Here is a 19383-nt window from a genome sequence, read left to right on the forward strand (position 1 = left end):
ACTTCTTTTTTAATATAATTAATTTATGGAGTGGATGATTTTAAGTGTTTGATAAAAATTATTAGCTCTGTTTTAGTGATTTTTATTTCATCTTGTCCTTTTTAAAACTTTATTTCATATAGCCTTAAATTAACATGTTTTTTTTTGTGTGTGTGTGTTTAGGTACTCTAACATAATTGAGGAGCATCAATTAACAAAGAATATGGACTCAATTAAAAAGTGATGGCTTTTCTAGAGCCTAGGTTTTTGATTTTTTTTAAACACACAAGCAAGGGATAATTGTAGAGGAAAAAATGGGCTCCTTTCTTTAATCGTGAAGTGTTTTCTTCATACGCTCATCAGTTTTTCATAAACCCAACATAATTTAAATTCATTCTTACGAGAATATCATATTTGGAATTGTAAATTATGTCCATTCTTACAAGAATGTCGTGTTTTTGTACTTATTATTTACCTTCTTTATTTATTTCATGTTATTTTTCTTTCAAGAATGTTAAATTATTATTTAAGAATGTAAGTTATACACTTGTAATTAGTTTCTTATTCTTCAAGAATATGTTTTTTTAAGATTGTTAATATTATGCTTAAAGAATATCCATTATAAACTTGTAATTCATGTCTTATTCTCCAAGAATAAGAACGATAGGAATGAAAATTTAATTGTACCATTTGAGAACGTTCAAAACAATCTTTAAGAAAATTGACCTCAAAAGTTAATTTCAAAACTATTAGTTTATATTTTTAAAGAGTGGAGAATAATCAACAAAATCAACCAAAAGAATTTCAAATATGCAAAATTTAGTATACCATATTCCTAAAGAATGCACGAATGATCACGAAAAGAATGGAAATTGAATTAAAAAATTATTTTTTCAGAATGAGAATGATAATAAGAGAAATTGAATTCTGGAAACTTTTAACTAATCTTAATTTGTAATTTTAAATTTTAATTTATATTAATTAATTTGACTTAGTTGCCTAAAATGTAGGTAATTTTTTCATTCTCTCTCTTAATAAAATGATATATTTACTCATATAATTAATTAATTGTAGTTATACAGTAAACGTTAGTCCATATTAATAACATGTACCTTAAAATCATATCCCTTCTTTTTTTTAATCTAATGGTTATAATTTGGTCATACATTCACACAATAATTATGATTCACATTTGATCCTAACCATATATATATATATATATATATATATATATATATATATATATATATATATATATATATATATATATATATATATATATATATTATAATTTAAAACCATAAAAGTCTTAATGAAAATTAAAAAAAATTTATGAGTCCATAAATTTGTAATAAAATAATAAAGAACCAGGGAAGTATCCCCGTTTTGCGGGATCGGATTTCATTTCAACCGTTCGCGCATTACATCAAAAAAAAGATCATAAAGTCCTCTTAAGCATTAGTTGGAATAAATTCGCTTTTAACAACTTTCTTTTTACAACTTGTTTCTTGAAAATAATCGCATGATCTCGCTTGCTACTCAATAACCCAAAATAACACACAATTTATTATAAATTCGAAAGGAAAAAACAAAAGAGGGTGTATTGTATCTTACATGCCATCAATGGGCTTAGGGTGGGTTAGAGTGTTATTTTACATTTTATGTTAGGTTTTTGCATATGAGAAAAGTATTGATGTTATAAATATTTATTCCCATGTAAAAAAGGTTTTACATGATTATGATAAAATAGTATTGACACCTGTATGGTCGGAATCTTTAGCTTTCCAGGAAAACTACTATTTCTTTAATGAATGAAATAAGCTTAATAATCACTTTGTTTAATTTGATTAAATTAAATTTTCACTGGAAAAATGGAACTAAAAACTCACATGTTTTTGAAGAAACTTTGGAGATTAACTCAAATTGACATGTTTGCGAGTGATTGAGATCCATTGCAGTTACCCATTACAGGAGTTTGACCTTGCAAGTCAGGCGTTTGCATAGAATAAGTAGTTGAAATTTTCACCTAGACATAACTCTCTGTGTGGGATTTTTTTACTGACTTCACCTCCAACCTTTTTCAACCATTCAATTTTACTGAATGACCTATTAGTTTAAAGAAGAATTCAATTATCATTTATATCATTCTTCTTTATACAAATTCTTTCTACCTCTATAAAGAGTAGTCTCAGCCAAAGTTAGGTCTTCACCAAAAAGCTTAATCTATCCGGTCTCTGTCATGGCCTTCTGAAACACCTATTGTTCAACGCAAACAAAAGAGATTTTCAGATTAAATTTCATAAAAAAAATAACGAATTGTTTCAGCATCGGGTTGCATTATTGCAAAAGCTAATCCATCGAAGAAATGAAGCTAAAAAACACATAATTCATAATCTTTGATTCAAACACAAAAGGTAAAAAAATGTTCATTCTTCTTTCATATAACGAAGGCTTTTAACAAAAAGATTTATCTTATAGTTCGTGTTCTAAAGAAAATTAGAACTCCCACGTATGCTTTTCATGTTCAGTGTGCACTGTTCTTTGTCATGATTTAAAACATTACAATGTACAAAACTACAATATCTCACTCTAAATACTTTAAGTGACATTTTGTAGCCTGGGCATTGTTTTGTTATGCTTTTTTAAGAGCATAACATATGTTGAAATGTAAGCTTTAATTAAGGTTAATTTGGTAATTCAAAAGATAGTTATTATGTTAGTTGTAAGTTACTAGTTATTGCAATTAATTTTGTTAGTTAGGCTAGTCATTTTCGACATTTTTAAACTAAAGTCTAACAATATACATGGTTGGCAGATGCCATTGTCAATAGATTCAGTGACATTCTGCAACCAACACAGTTTCTTGTTTTATTAATGGTTTTCTGCATTCCATTTTTTTTGTAGTGTTAAAAATGAATCTGATGTAAGAGAGTGATACCATGTAGGAGGCCTTTCCGTGAAACTCTGGCAAATAGTAGTACATCTCGGGCATTGGCAGGGTGCACAACAGGCATACTTCATGTAGCCTCTCTCTTACTAAATACCAACTGCTTGTCAGTAGACCTACCACACACAAAACCAAATAATACAATTTCCCATCTATTAAAAAAAGTATTATGTAAACAAATAATTAGCAAAATATAGATTTGGGGTAGGATGTAGGAGACAACAAAAGCTCTAATTACAGAGAAGCTGAAATTACTTGTAACAACCAATCCCCAAATCGTTGCAAGTGTGTTAAATTCTTGGTCGTATATTAGTAATTTCAGCAAAGGATTCACACATTAGTAGATCATTTTGACTTTACAGCTCCACCCACTCCTCTATAATAAGCAAGTTGCATTTAAATTGATGAAAATATTATAAATACAAACCTAAACAATAAGGTAATAGGTAATTTGACTGGGGAGTCAACGGTTGAGTTGCACAAACCCCTTTGACTGCCTTGCCTAATCCATACCCCAACACATTTGATACAAAAAATGCAACTACATTTCTAATCTGTAAATACTTGAAACCAAAATAAAAAACAAATATAAATTCAACCTATTATTTCTATTTTTTATTAAGGAAAAAATAATGAAATATAAATAGAATATGGTAAGCTACGTTAGAATTTTTTCTATACTTAATTATAAAATAATAGCAATGTACTTTTGTTTAATGTGTTCTAAAAAATCCGATTTTCCTTTCCCATCTATTATGGCATTAGACATTTAATTTATTTTTATGAAAGTGTATTGGTTTGGAAAATCTAGTCAGTTATATTTATACCCAATATACCAATGTAGAAATAAAAATGACTTTAAAATTGGGTATAAAATTATACATTAATGAAAGTACATTGATATTTGTTTCATTTAGCCAGATAATAAATCAAGATGATAGCCTCAAAACACAGCTTCTCTTATGGTGGTTTCAGTGTATCGGACCTGGACATACCAACTGACTAAGAGCTTCACGTCATGGAAATGCAAGTGCAGATTGAGGAAATGAGAGATGACATGCGACAACAGCTAGGCGAGTTTAGGGACGAAATACATTACTTGAAAAAGATTATGACTGTGATGGTTTCTGTTGGATTTGGAGTGGTTTCGTTGATTGGGGTTCGTGGTTGCGTCGAATGCTTTGGGTGGGGATTTTGGTGGGTGTAGTTATGTCGGTAGGTGGCATGATGGCAATTTTAGCGTTTTGTGGTTTTTGGGGTTGTCAAAGGTTGTTTTTTGTCTAACTTTGCCATCTGCTAGTATGATATGTATGTACTAGGGTATGTTTTGTTGTTGGTGATTATGTGTTTTAGGTGATGTTTGTTGGTTACGTAACATCCCAAAATTCAAGCCCAAAAATTTCATTTTAATTATTTATTTCATAAAAGCATTCATTAGAAAATACTATGCCAACAAGTCATTTCATAAAACAATGTATCATGTTCGAAACCCACGTCATAAACAAATATCATATCAGAGTACAATCCCATAAAACTTTGTGCGGAAAATCATATGTATGTGTGATGTCATGCTACGCCGCCGGCTCCTTCCCCTTAGATGAAGAGGTACCTGAAACCAAAAACTAAAACCATAAGCACAAAGCTTAGTGAGTTCCCCCATCATACCACATACCATACAATACCATCGGTATCTTTCAACCGGTAATCATCATTGGTATCTTTCAACCGGTAGTCATCATCGGTATCTTACAACCGGTAATTGTCACCGGTATCTTTCAACCGGTAATCATCATCGGTATCTTTCAACCGATAACTGGGGTGTATTCCACCCCAACTACTAGCATACAACAACAAGGTATAAGGATACAATCAGGCATATCTAAGTACTGACCTACCCTTCGGTCCTAAGGACCACTGTCAGGGGAAAACTATCCCTATCATACACGTAACATATCATACAGATATATCTCATAACCAAAACACGTATCCATACCAAGATCATTATCACAAACACAATCATTTTCTAAATACTCCTACTTGGTGGGCCGGCATTGTGGCCTTAGACCCACACCTACTGGAAGGTAACTCACCTCAAAAGGCTGACTGCTAAAAAGCTGATCCGCAAATGTCTGACAGCTGCTCCGGTGATCCCCCGGCTATATTTCCATAAAACACTTAATCAGAAATTGATACTATTGCCAGGGTAAAATGACTATTTTACCCATGACCGATTACAAACCAAAGTCAAGTTAAAGTAAAAGTCAACTTCCAGTTGACCCGGCTCGCCGAGTTGGCTTGCCAACTCGCCGAGTCCATATCCCGTCGATTGTCCTTACTCCTGTCTCTACTCGTCGAGTTAGGCATTGACTCGACGAGTTCACTTCCTAACTGATACTCAATGGTTCTTCATCCAAATCGCCGAGTTGTATGAACAACTCGCCGAGTTAATCTTCATCCGATGAACACATTCTGTCCTCGACTCGCCGAGTTGATGAACAACTCGTCAAGTTCTATGAAGATTTCCCTGGACTCGCCGAACACCTTCATGCACTTGCCGAGTCCCATGAACTTTCAGATCAATGGACTAGTCCAGAATATTGGGTCACTCCCCGGAGAGCCCCTTAAAACCTTTCCACACTCAACTGGGTCCTTTCGACCCTCAACAGAATGGGACAGAACCCCCTAGACTCGCCGAGTTGGTCACGTCCATACCCTAAATATTTGCTTTCTGATGTACATCCTTTGATCAAAAGATAGATCCAAGCTTCTACAATCGATCTAGCACGTAAAGTTACAAACTTTACATGCTTGCATGAGACTTTGAGCTCAAAAGGACATAAAACAAGCTCATATGGCACATGAGACCTTTCATGGGTGCAAAAGCAACCCAAATCTGCCTAGTGACTCCTTTCATGACGTGATTCAGAAGCTTAAACCCCCAACCATTTTTGCAAACATGGTTGGCCACCAAAAATGGCTCATAAAAGCCCTAAACCTCCCCAAAGAGGGATCTAACAAATGAATGAGCAAGGTTACAGCTTTTTACCTTCAATGAGCTGAAGAAGGTGCACAAACTCAAGTTCCCTTGATCTCTACTTGCTTCCTCAAGCTTCTCTCCTTCCTTCTTAAGATCACAAGCACCAAAATCCACCAACAAGGCTTAGATTGCTTCAAAAACGGCTAGGGTTTCAGTGAGGGGTGTTTGGGAGCATAAAGGAGTGATGGAGGCTGCATAAGGTCATTTAAACAAGGTGCAAACCCATGTATTAGGGTTTTTGTCCAGACAACGGCTACTCGCCGAGTCCACCGCTTAAACTCCGTGTCATCCCTCTTCTACTCGGCGAGTCAGTCCTTCGACTCGCCGAGTCCAAGGCTAAAATTACAAATCATATAAAGAATTAAATACAAGAATACGTACCAAGAACCAGATGCTACAAATCTCCCCGACTTATTTTAGATTTGGTCCTCGAAGTTTGCTGCTCGCTCCTGAAACAGCTCGGGGTAATGCTCCATCATCTCGTCCACCGACTCCCAAGTCCACTCTGACCCCTTCCGGTGCTGCCATTGCACCTTCACGAGTTCCACTCTTTTTCTCCTCAGATCCTTCGACTTCCGTTCAAGGATCGCTATAGGCCGATCGATGTAATTCAGGCTGTCATCAACCTGAATGTCCCCCTAGGGTATCACCGCTGAGTCGTCCACCAGGCACTTCTGCAACTGGGAGACGTGGAAAGTGCTGTGGATCTGACTGAGTTTGGCTGGAGGATCCAGCCGGTACGCCACCTTACCCACTCGGGCTACAACCCTGAACGGTCCAATAAACCTGGGACCCAACTTGCCCCGCTTCCGGAATCGGATGACGCCCTTCCAAGGCGACACTTTCAGGAGAACCATATCCCCGACCTGAAACTCCAGGTCTGATCGACGCTTATCGGCATAACTTTTCTGCCGACTCTGAGCAGTCTGAAGCCTGCTCCGGACCTGCTGAATCTTCTCTGTCGTCTTAAGCACTACTTCAGTGCTCCCCATGACCCTCTGGCCAACCTCACCCCAACATATCGGGGTCCTGCACCTCCTCCCATACAACATCTCGAAGGGAGGACGGTCGATACTCGCATGATAGCTATTATTATACGAGAACTCCGCCAATGGAAGGTAGGTATCCCAGCTACCTCCGAAGTCTAAAACACATGCCCGCAGCATGTCCTCCAGAGTCTGGATGGTCCGCTTGCTCTGGCCATCCGTCTGCGGGTGAAAGGCGGTGCTGAAGTGCAGACGAGTACCCAACTCGTCGTGGAATTTCTTCCAAAACCTGGATGTGAACCGCACATCCCTATCTGAAATCACCGAAACTGGCACTCCGTGCCGCACCACCACCTCCCTGATATAAATATCTGCCAATTTCTTGGCCAAGATGCTCTCCTGAATCGGGATAAAGTGGGCACTCTTGGTCAATCGATCGACGATGACCTAGATCGAATCCACTCCCCGCGCGGTCCTGGGAAGCTTGGTGATAAAATCCATCGTGATGTCTTCCCATTTCCATAGCGGAATATCCAACGGCTGCATCTTGCCGTGCGGTCTCTGATGCTCGGCCTTGACCTTCCTGCAGGTCAAGCACCGCTCCACGTACCATGCCACATCCCGATTCATGCACGGCCACCAATAGTCCAGACGAAGATCCCTATACATCTTCATCGCCCCGGGATGAATGGAGAACCGGGATTTGTGTGCCTCCTCCATCAGAACCTGGCGCACGCCTCCATGATAAGGGACGCACACCCTATGGTGAAGATTTAATAACCCTCGGCTATCATAGTCGAAGGAGGAAACCTGCCCCACAATCCGCTCACTTTTCCGATGTTCCTCCTTCATAGCCTCCTGCTGAGCCTCCCGGTTCCGCTCCAGCAGTGGAGTCACCACTGTCATCCTTAGGCAGATATCTCGGATTGGCGTTGCCTTACGGCTAAGCGCGTCAGCCACCACATTGGCTTTCCACGAATGGTAAAGGATCTCACAATCATAATCCTTTACCACGTCAAGCCAACGACGCTGCCTCATGTTCAGATTCGGCTGGTCCATGAGAGACCTCAGGCTCTTGTGGTCTGTGTAGATGGTACAACGAACCCCATAGAGGTAATGATGCCAAATCTTGAGGGCGAACACAACAACCCCCAGCTCCAAATCATGCGTCGGGTAGTTCGCCTAGTGAGGCTTCAGCTGCCTCGAAGCGTAAGCAATAACATGCCTTCTCTGCATCAACATTGCGCCCAAACCCGAGGTGGACGCATCGTAGTACACAACAAAATCCTCCATGCCCTCTGGCAGGGCTAAGATTGGCGCCTCGCACAATCTCTGTCTCAACATCTCGAATGCGGCTTGCTGCTCGGGCCCCCAACAAAAAACCACGGCTTTCCTCGTCAGCCTGGTCAGGGGTACGACTATCTTGGAGAAGTCCTAAATGAATCTCCGATAGTAGCCCGCCAATCCTAGGAAGCTCCGAATCTCGGATGGAGACCTCGGGACCTCCCATCTCATCACGGCCTCTACCTTGGCCGGATCCACTGATATCCCGTCCTGGTTGACAAGGTGCCCCAGAAACTGCACCTTGCGCAACCAGAACTCACACTTGGAGAACTTAGCATATAAGCTCTCCCTCCTCAAAGTACTCAGAACCTCACACAAGTGCTCCTCATGCTGCTCTCGTGTCTTGGAATAAACCAAGATATCGTCAATGAAAACAATCACGGACCGATCCAACATCGGTCGGCACACGCGATTCATGAGATCCATGAACGCGACAGGAGCATTGGTGAGCCCGAAAGGCATCACCACAAACTCGTAATGACCATAGCGTGTCCAAAAAGCAGTCTTCTGCACATCCTCCTCTCTGACCCTCATTTGATGATACGCTGATCGCAAATCAATCTTGGAGAACCAAGATGCTTCCTGAAGCTGGTCGAAGAGGTCATCGATCCTCGGGAGTGGGTAACGGTTCTTCACCATTACCTTATTCAGCTCCCGATAGTATATACACATCCGATGTGACCTGTCCTTCTTCTTCACAAACAGAATCGGGGCTCCCCAGGGTGAGCTGCTCAGTCTAATGAATCCCTTGTCTAATAGCTCTTGCAGCTGTGTAGACAACTCCTGCATCTCAGGAGGAGCCAACCGATACGGCGCCTTGGCTATCGGAGCCGCACCAGGGACTAGGTCGATCCTAAATTCCACCTGCCTCTCTGGAGGTATCCTAGGCAACTCTTCGGGGAATACATCTATAAACTCATGCACTACGTGTATATCGCCCACTGTCGCCTTACCCGCCTCCCGGGTGTCCATATCATACGCAATATACCCTACGCAACCCTGCTGAAGGTAGCGCCTAGATCTCGCTGCTGAGCATACAGCTGGTCCTCGTTGTGGCCTCTCGCCCTGAACTACCAACTCTCCCCCACTTTGGGGTCCTGATCCGTACTAGCTGATGTGCACAATCTATCACTGCCCCATTGGGACTCAACCAATCAATGCCTATAATAACCTTGTTCCCCCGCAACGGTATGGGAACCAAGTCTACCAGGTAACGTTCCTCGAACAGCCTCAAAACACAATCTCGGTAGACCTCCGATGCTGGCATTGATTGATCGTCTGCAATCTCGACCTCTAGAGGGTAGTCCAACATGCCCGAAGACTCAGGAAACTTCTTGCTAAGCGCAAGAGAGACAAATAATCGGGTAGCACCCGAATCAAACAACACCTGAACTGGGATACCGTTCACATGGAATCCTAAACGCATATATACAGAGCACATATCAATATCATAACATCATACAAATAATTTAGAGGAAAAGAATCATACCTGTCACCACATCGGGTGCAGCGCGTGCCTCTTCGGCTGTCAGCTGAAATGCTCAACTCCGAACCACTGGAGCCTCCGACTTGACCTTCCGGTCATCCATAACCCGTGCTGTCGCTGACGCTGGCGCCACTGCCGGCGCTGCTGCTGCTGTCAACCTGGGACAATTGGCCTTTTTATGGTGCCTCTGATTGCAATGGAAGCAAATCAGGTCTGATGTCTGAATCGCAGAAGCAGGGGCAGTACAATCTCTACCAAAATGCCCCACCTTTCCGCACTTATAGCAGTCTGAACTCGGCCCAGTGTAACAAACTCCCTCATGTGACCGACCACATTTCCCACAGCGGTCCCGCCCTAACTGGCCTTTCGGCCTACCATTGGATCCCCGAAGCCCCCATTGCCTGCCTTTCAGTGGCCTTCCTCTTCCGTATGTGCTCCAAATCAATATCTCTCTCCCTAGCCCTGTCAATCATGGACTCCAGGGTAGGGAAAGCAGAGAAACTAACATGCTCCCGAATATCAGTCTGTAGCATGTCATGGTATCGGGTCCTCCTTATATCCTCATCCCCCGCATACTGGGGTACCAACAAGGCCCTCTCCTGGAAATTGGTGGTGATCTCTGCCACAGTCTCCGTAGTCTGTCTCATATCCAAGAACTCTCTGGCCAGCTGCTGAAGCTCCACAGCTGGTGCAAACTCAGCCTTGAATTGGGTCACGAAATCTGACCATGACATAGCCTCAATGGCTGGGGCTCCCAACGTATCGCCAATCAACTCCCACCAATCTCTGGCTCTATCCCTCAAACAACCTGCAGCGAAACGGACCTTCGACCCTTCCGGGCAGAAGCTCGTCAGTTGCGCAGACTCAATGTCTGCGATCCATCTCCTAGCAGCAATGGGGTCCTTCACCCCATGAAAATATGGTGCACCACTCCCACGGAAGTCCTTAAAGGACAGTGTACGTGTACCCACCTGGCTAGACGCCAAATAACTCCTGAATGCCCGGAGGTGATCCTCCATCAGCTCGATAATGCCTTCCTTGATTGACCCGGAAATGACCGGGTCGCCTCAAGGATACCTCTCGTAATCTCAGACGCGATGAACTCGCGTAACCCATCATCGACATGCTCGGAGCCCGCTCCCGAACCCGATCCTGATCCCCCTGCTCAATGATGTGTGACCACCATTCTAAAAATAATAACACAATTGTCAGGATCACATATACCCACGAAAGGTCTCACACACTCTACAAGTTTCCAGGTTCCATCTTGGCCCTCCTTGAATCGAGTACGGATCCTCTGCTTTCAGTAGTATGGGTCCATACTATCTTCCACATCTATCCGTACTTTCCTCAAGGATTTCCTTGACTTCACCAAGTCCGTTTTTACCGATGCTCTTCCCACTGATCAGATCCTAGGTTTCCCTAAGGCACTCTCCTACATACTCCCCGCCATCAGCTGCATTAGCAAGCAGCATTCGTGCGTTGAGTAACCAAACCAGGCATAACCTACACAGGCCATCCTACAACTGACTAAATAGTCCTAACATACAACTCATACAACATGCATATAACACATCCTTCCTAGATCCCTAGCCCTAACTAGCATGCAATTCTCATAATCATATATCAGGCACACAAGGCATCTTCCTAGACCCTTAGTCCTATTCTAGCATGCAGTTTCTTGAATCAGAACCATACAACATAACATAACAAGTATGGGTATCTTGGGGAAAGCATACTTGAGCCCGGCCGGTCGCACGCATCACACACTTCGTCTTTCTTAAAACTTCCCATTTTAGATTTTAGAAAACCATTTTCTTTGTAAAAATATTTTAGTCCCTCGGTTTAAGTCCAGACACCCCCGAGGGTGTGTCCGAATCCTTCAAACCAGGGCTCTGATACCAACTTGTAACATCCCAAAATTCAAGCCCAAAAATTTCATTTTAATTATTTATTTCATAAAAGCATTCATTAGAAAATATTGTGCCAACACGTCATTTCATAAAACAATGTATCATGTTCGAAACCCACGTCATAAACAAATATCATATCAGAGTACAATTCCAGAAAACTTTGTGCGAAAATCATGTGTGTGTGATGTCATGCTAAGCCACCGGCTCCTTCCCCTTAGACGAAGAGGTACCTGAAACCAAAAACTGAAACCATAAGCACAAAGCTTAGTGAGTTCCCCCATCATACCACATACCATACAATACCATTGGTATCTTTCAACCGGTAATCATCATCGGTATCTTTCAACCGGTAGTCATCATCGGTATCTTAAAACCGGTAATCGTCATCGATATCTTTCAAATCATCATCGATATCTTTCAACCGGTAACTAGGGTCTATTCCACCCCCTACTACTAGCATACAACAACAGGGTATAAGCATACAATCAGGAATATCCGAGTACTGACCTATCCTTCCGTCCTAAGGACCACTGTCAGGGGAAAACTATCCCTATCATACATGTAACATATCATACAGATATATCTCATAACCAAACACGTATCCATACCAAGATAATTATCACAAAGACAATCATTTTCCAAATACTCCTACTTGGTGGGCTGACATTGTGGCCTTAGACCCACCCCTACTGGAAGGTGACTCACCTGAAAAGGCTGGCTGCTGAAAAGTTGATCCGCAAATGTCTGACAGCTGCTCCGGTGATCCCTTGGCTATATTTCCATAAAACACTTAATCAGACATTGATACTATTCCCAGGGTAAAATGACTATTTTACCCATGACCGATTCCAAACCAAAGTCAAGTCAAAGTCAAAGTCAACTTCCAGTTGACCCGGCTCGCCGAGTTGGCTTGCCAACTCGTCGAGTCCATATCCCGTCGATTGTCCTTACTCCCGTCTCTAATCGTCGAGTTAGGCATTGACTCAACGAGTTCACTTCCTAACTGATACTCATGGTTCTTCATCCGACTCGCTGAGTTGTATGTACAACTCGTCGATTTAATCTTCATCCGATGAACACGTTCTGTCCTCGACTCGCCGAGTTGATGAACAACTCGTCGAGTTCTATGAAGATTTCCCTGGACTCGCTGAGCACCTTCATGCACTCGCCGAGTCCCATGAACTTTCAGATCAATGGCTTAGTTCAGAATGTTGGGTCACTCCCCGGAGAGCCCCTTAAAACCTTTCCACACTGAACTGGGTCCTTTCGACCCTCAACAGAATGGGACAGAACCCCCTAGATTCGCCGAGTCCAAGAATGGACTCGCCGAGTTGGTCACGTCCATACCCTAAATCTTTTCTTTCTGATGTACATCCTTTGATCAAAAGATAGATCCAAGCTTCTACAATCGATCTAGCACGTAAAGTTACAAACTTTACATGCTTGCATGAGACTTTGAGCTCAAAAGGACATAAAACAAGCTCATATGGCACATGAGACCTTTCATGGGTGCAAAAGCAACCCAAATTTGCCTAGTGACTCCTTTCATGACGTGATTCAGAAGCTTAAACCCCCAACCATTTTTGCAAACATGGTTGGCCACCAAAAATGGCTCATAAAAGCCCTAAACCTCCCCAAAGAGGGATCTAACAAATGAATGAGCAAGGTTACAGCTTTTTACCTTCAATGAGCTGAAGAAGGTGCACAAACTCAAGTTCCCTTGATCTCTACTTGCTTCCTCAAGCTTCTCTCCTTCCTTCTTAAGATCACAAGCACCAAAATCCACCAACAAGGCTTAGATTGCTTCAAAAACGGCTAGGGTTTCAGTGAGGGGTGTTTGGGAGCATAAAGGAGTGATGGAGGCTTCATAAGGTCGTTTAAATAGGGTGCAGACCCCTGGATTAGGGTTTTTGTCCAAACAGCGGCTACTCGCCGAGTCCGGGACCCGACTCGCCGAGTCCACCGCATAAACTCCGTGTCATCCCGCTTCTACTCGGCGAGTCAGTCCTTCGACTCGCCGAGTCCAAGGCCAAAATTGCAAATCATATAAAGAATTAAATACAAGAATACGTACCAAGAACCATGTGCTACAAGTTATTTGGGATCAATAGTGACTTTTGACGATGTTAGGGTATTTAGAACCATCTTTTTTTTGGGGGGGGGGGGGGTTGGTAACATGATAACCTCATTTGTAATGTATGGCCACTTTGATGAATGAAATGAAATCTAGTTCCTATTAACCAATGTTTTCATACGCTGTCAGTAAATATTTACTAATGTTGTCGTAGTACTAACTGTTTTGTCAATTATTGATTGATTTGTTCATGTGTGTCACACCCCCGAACCAGACGGCGGAAACGTCCGAGGGTTCGCGTGACTTAAATTGAATATCAACACAATAAATATACATGAATAATAACATAAACATCACCATGCATCAATATATGACAACTTAAATTGTTCACATCAAGTACATTGTTTTAACATTACAAATCCATAACATAAATTGTTTGATAGTTTTCAAAAGCAAAACACACTAACATACTTGGTACTTACTCCTTAACTTACCTGTTACCTGAGAATACAAATTATTTTGAAAACGGTCAACATATGGAATGTTGGTGAGTTCATAAGTAGGTTTGATATGAACATGTTTTGTGTAGTTTGAACGAAACAACCTAGAAAATCCGTTATTTTCTGAAAACACCATTGTTTATAAAAAGTTTGAAGATCCGTAAATATATGCATGATGCTTTCAAAACATGTATAATTGAAAAACTTTTTATTAAACGTACAAGTGAAAAATGTTGAACTTCCTCGGAAAACCCGATGTTTTCCAAAATAAAAATATCATATAACGGTTCGAATTGTTATCCCATCACGTGAATGATTTTGACTTACCTTGATTACTTGATTTATATTGGATTTATTTATGTTAGTTGTTATAACCATGCATGATAATGACTAGTTCGTCTTTCTTAGCACTCTGGTGAACGCCGAAATTGATCTTAAGATTTTGTCACCCTAGACTGGCCGAGTCTAACTGTAGCGAACAACTGAGGTGTGGGGGAGTCACCCCCGTATAGATCTATACACAAACTCTCGCTCTCCCTACAGGAGACTTTGATTATAACTACAGACTACGACCGACACACGTTGATGTCACCCGTTATTACTCACTAAATCCCAATTGACTTTGATTACTATTGATTATCGACTTGTATTTGTTTACTTGGACCTTACTAGCAGTACTAATGGGCCACTAAGGCCCAATAACACTTAAAAGCCATTGAGGGTCCCTTAAATATGAAATTGGGTCGTAGAAGGCCCAATAACATTTATTATCATTCCTTGGGCCCAAAATCATGTTAATGGGTCACAAAGGCCCAACAAGCATGATTGGACTTTCAAGCCCAAAGTTCTGATTGTTTACTTATTTTTTGGAATTGTATAATTGTTGGAAGGTTTGATTGGACGATTGTTGTTTTGAATTGGCACGAGGCCGCTCAGTTATTGTTAACGATTTTTGGGATTTTACATCTGTTCATCTTCATGAGTTGTAGTTTTGTATTTTTGACTCAAACATCTTAATAGTAAAAGAATTGATTCAAAATATTGATTTGACCCATTTCAGCCCTTCTTTAATAAAGATGACAATTTTAGTCCCTTATAAAAAAAGACATTTTAGCCCTTAAACCATTTTCTTGACACATTTGACCCATAGACTTGTTCAATTTATATTTTTAGCCCAAAACTTATCTTTGGCAGTTTCAGCCCTTCCAGAAAAGGGTTTTTCGGTTAAAGCCCAAACTTTTGCAACTTTTACAATTTTGTCCCAAAATCCAAAAACTTTACATTTTTTATCCTTTTTGGTAAAGAAAAGCATTTTTAACCCTTGAAATAATTTTTTTTAACTCTTTATCCCCTGTTTTGAGGAATTTATCATTTCAGCCCTTTGAAAATTATGTTTTTCGCAACTTTAGGCTTAATGGGCCGAAAAGCCCAAAAATTGGCCCGTTAAGCTAATATTTACATTTCAAGTCCTTTGAAGAGCATAATTTTCATAAAAACATTTATTTTAACTGTTTTGACTCTTTTGAACCTCAAGAGAAACCGTGAATGGCAACTTTTCACCCAACTTTTGTTTATTTGACAATTTAAGCACAAAAATTTGTTTTATGTTACAATATGTTTATTTCTTAGAGGGTATTTTTCTTGACTTGTTTAGTGTAGTATACCTTAGATCATGTTTATTTTCCTTCTTATGTCATAGATCTCGAGATTTCTTTCCTTTTTGTTTACATAATCAACACATAAGCACATAAATTAATCATACATAGCATACACATACACATAGATCTACACATTTTACTTGTATTCTCCCCCATAAAACTTGTAAAAACCGAAAAGAGAGGGGTATGAACTCACCTTGAGTTTGTGGGTTTGGTTTTGAAGAAGAATGGAAGAAGTTTGATGCTATTCTCGGCCTAGCAAGCTTCTTGGAGGATCTTTGGCTTAGATGTGTTCTAAGAGGCAAGATCACGAATTTGAATAGATTAAGAGGAGATTTTTTTGATGAAATGAAGTAGTTAGATCATGGATTTAAGCACCAACTTACCTTGAATGATGATTTTTATGGAAGAAACTCCTTGAAAAGCTCTAAATCTCGAAATTTTTGAAGAACGAGTGCAAGTGTTCTTGAGAGGATTTGGAAAGAGTTGGAATGAATTTTGTAAGTGTGTGTGTGTCTCCTCTCGGCCGAGAATCACGAAGAAGAAGAAGAGAGAGAGTTGAGGTGACCATCATAGTTGCATGTTGGTCCATGCATGGAAGTATGTGGTGTATTAATGAGGTGGCAATCTTAAAGTCAACTCTTCCTCCCATGTTTTGTGGTTTGGGCTGAGAGAGGGAGAAGAAAGAAGAGAGATTGGGCCTTTTTATTCTTAAGCCCATATTATGATCCAATTAGATGATTTTTGGCCCAATTGGTCTTTGGAGAGGGTTCACGGCCAAAAATAAATCAAGGAAATGATTTTTATGGCTGCTAATTAGGTTAGTTATGGCCCAATAAGGTCCATTAGGGTATTTTATTTCATTTTAGGCCCAATATGGCCCAAATTATTAAAATAAATGGAAGTGGGTCCAATTAGATCCCATTTAAGATTTCTAAGCCCAAAATAGTCAAATTGGAAGCTTATTGGCCTATTAGGCCCAATAAGGAAGTCCTAGTCTAAAATGTTCTTAAACCGGGATTTCTAGGGTTTCCAATTCTTTGTTGACTATTTGCAGTGCTTGTATAAAGTGTTTGATGGAAGTTTTGTTGTCATTGAATAAGTATCATATGTGCTTTCACATTTTTGGTTCACAATTGTTATCATTGTTGTTTTTACAAAGCATCAAAATTCCTAGTTGTGACATCATCCCCCCGTTAGAGGGAATTTCGTCCCGAAATTCTTTTGAAAGCTAGATTTGAGTATGCGAGAATAGGTGAGGGTACTTCTGCTTCATTTGGTCTTCGAGTTCCCATGTGATTTCTGGCGCACGCTTCGCGTTCCACCGTTCCTTCACAATCGGAATGCGACTTTGCTTAGTACGCTTCACTTCCCTATCCATGATTTCGACTGGTTCTTCGACGAATAGGAGATTCTCGTTGATTTCTATTTCTTCAAGGGGAATGATGAGGGTTTCGTCGGATAAACACTTTTTCAAATTGGAAACATGGAACACAGGGTGTACACTGCTGAGCTCAGCGGGTAGCTACAGTCTATACGCCACTAGACCGATTCGTGCAAGAATCTCGAAGGGTCCGATATATCGTGGATTCAACTTTTCCTGTTTCCAAAACGAATAACCCCTTTCCAGGGAGAGACTTTTAACAACACCCGATCCCCGACTTGAAACTCCAAGGGCTTCCGCTGTTTATCAGCGTAACTTTTCTGTCAGTCGCGTGATGCTTGTAGTCGAGCTCTTATTTGAACTATCTTTTCTGTTGTTTCATGTATGATCTCCGGTCCCGTTAACGCATTTCCTGATTTCAGTCCTCTCGCTAGCTGGGTGTCACCTACCTCAGCCCAACACAACGATGATCTACATTTACGTTCGTACAACGCCTCGAAAGGAGCAACTTTGATGCCCGAGTGATAACTGTTGTTGTACGAGAATTTGATTAAGGGTAAGTGGGTATCCCACGACTTTCCAAAGTCTATCACACACGCGTGAAGCATGTCTTCAAGTGTTTGAATGGTTCGTTCTCTTTGACCATCCGTTTGCGGATGATATGCAGTGCTCATGTCGAGATGTGTTCCCAGTGCTTTCTGAAGTGATTGCCAAAAATGTGAAGTGAATCTGCTATCTCTATCCGAGATGATAGATACTGGCACTCCGTGAAGTCTCAAAATTTCCTTGATGTATATCCTCGTCAACCTCTCCATCTTGTAGGATTCTTTTATTGGCAGGAAATGAGCGGATTTCGTCAATCTGTCAATTATTACCCATATGGTGTCCAATCCATCTGTTGACTTGGGTAATTTGGTCACAAAGTCCATAGTAATCCTTTCCCATTTCCACTCGGGAATTACTGGTTGCTGTAATAATCTCGAGGGCTTCTGATATTCCACCTTCACTTTAGCACAAGTAAGGCATTTGCTAACATAGGTGGCAATCTCTGCCTTCATGTTGGGCCACCAATAATGTTGCTTAATATCCAGGTACATTTTGTCTGAACCCGGATGGATGGAGTATCGCATCTTGTAGGCTTCATTCATGACTACCTCTCTGAATCCCCCAAGTTTAGGGATCCAAATGCGGTTCATGGAATAATATGTTCCGACTTCCTTCGCTTCGAAATTCTTTTCCATTCCCCGTAATGCTCCGCTTGTTTTGTTTTCCGTCTTCACAGCTTCGAACTGGGTTGTTCTGATTTGGGAGGTCAGGTGGGATTGGATGGTTACCGAGAGAGTTTTCACATGACGATTCGAGTATTCTTTCCTACTTAAGGCATCAGCTACCACGTTATCCTTGCCTGGGTGGTACTTGATTTCGCACTCGTAATTGTTCAGCAATTCAACCCATCTTCGTTGTCTCATGTTTAACTCCTTTTTATTTAAGATGTGTTGGAGACTCTTGTGGTCAGTGAAAATGGTGCACTTGGTACCATAAAGGTAGTGCCTCCAGATTTTCAGGGCGAAGACCACAACTCCTAATTCCAGATCATGGGTGGTATAATTCACCTCATGTGTCTTTAGTTGTCGGGATGCATAAGCTAACACCTTCCCACGCTGCATAAGTATGCAACCTAGACCCTGATTTGACGCATCGCAGTAAACTACAAGGTCCTCTGTTCCTTCTGGTAGTGATAGTATCGGTGCACTGCAGAGTTCTTGCTTCAGAGTTCAGAATGTAACCTCTTGCTTATCTGTCCATTCGAAGGGAACACCCTTTTGTGTAAGCATGGTAAGTGGCTTGGCTGTCTTAGAGAAGTTCTGGATGAACCTCCTGTAATAGCCTACGAGGCCTAAAAATTGGCGAATTTTTGTGGGTGTCATTGGGATTGCCCATCCTTCGATGGCTTTGACCTTAGAAGGATCCACGTGTATCCATTCTTGACTAACAACATGACCCAAAAAGTTCACACTACAGAGCCATAACTCGCACTTAGAGAGTTTTGCGTATAGCTTTTCGATTCGCAGGGT

Source organism: Lactuca serriola, chromosome 1 (genome assembly GCF_051521515.1).
Source record: "Lactuca serriola cultivar US96UC23 chromosome 1, Lser_US96UC23_V15, whole genome shotgun sequence".
Classification (NCBI taxonomy): domain Eukaryota; kingdom Viridiplantae; phylum Streptophyta; class Magnoliopsida; order Asterales; family Asteraceae; genus Lactuca; species Lactuca serriola.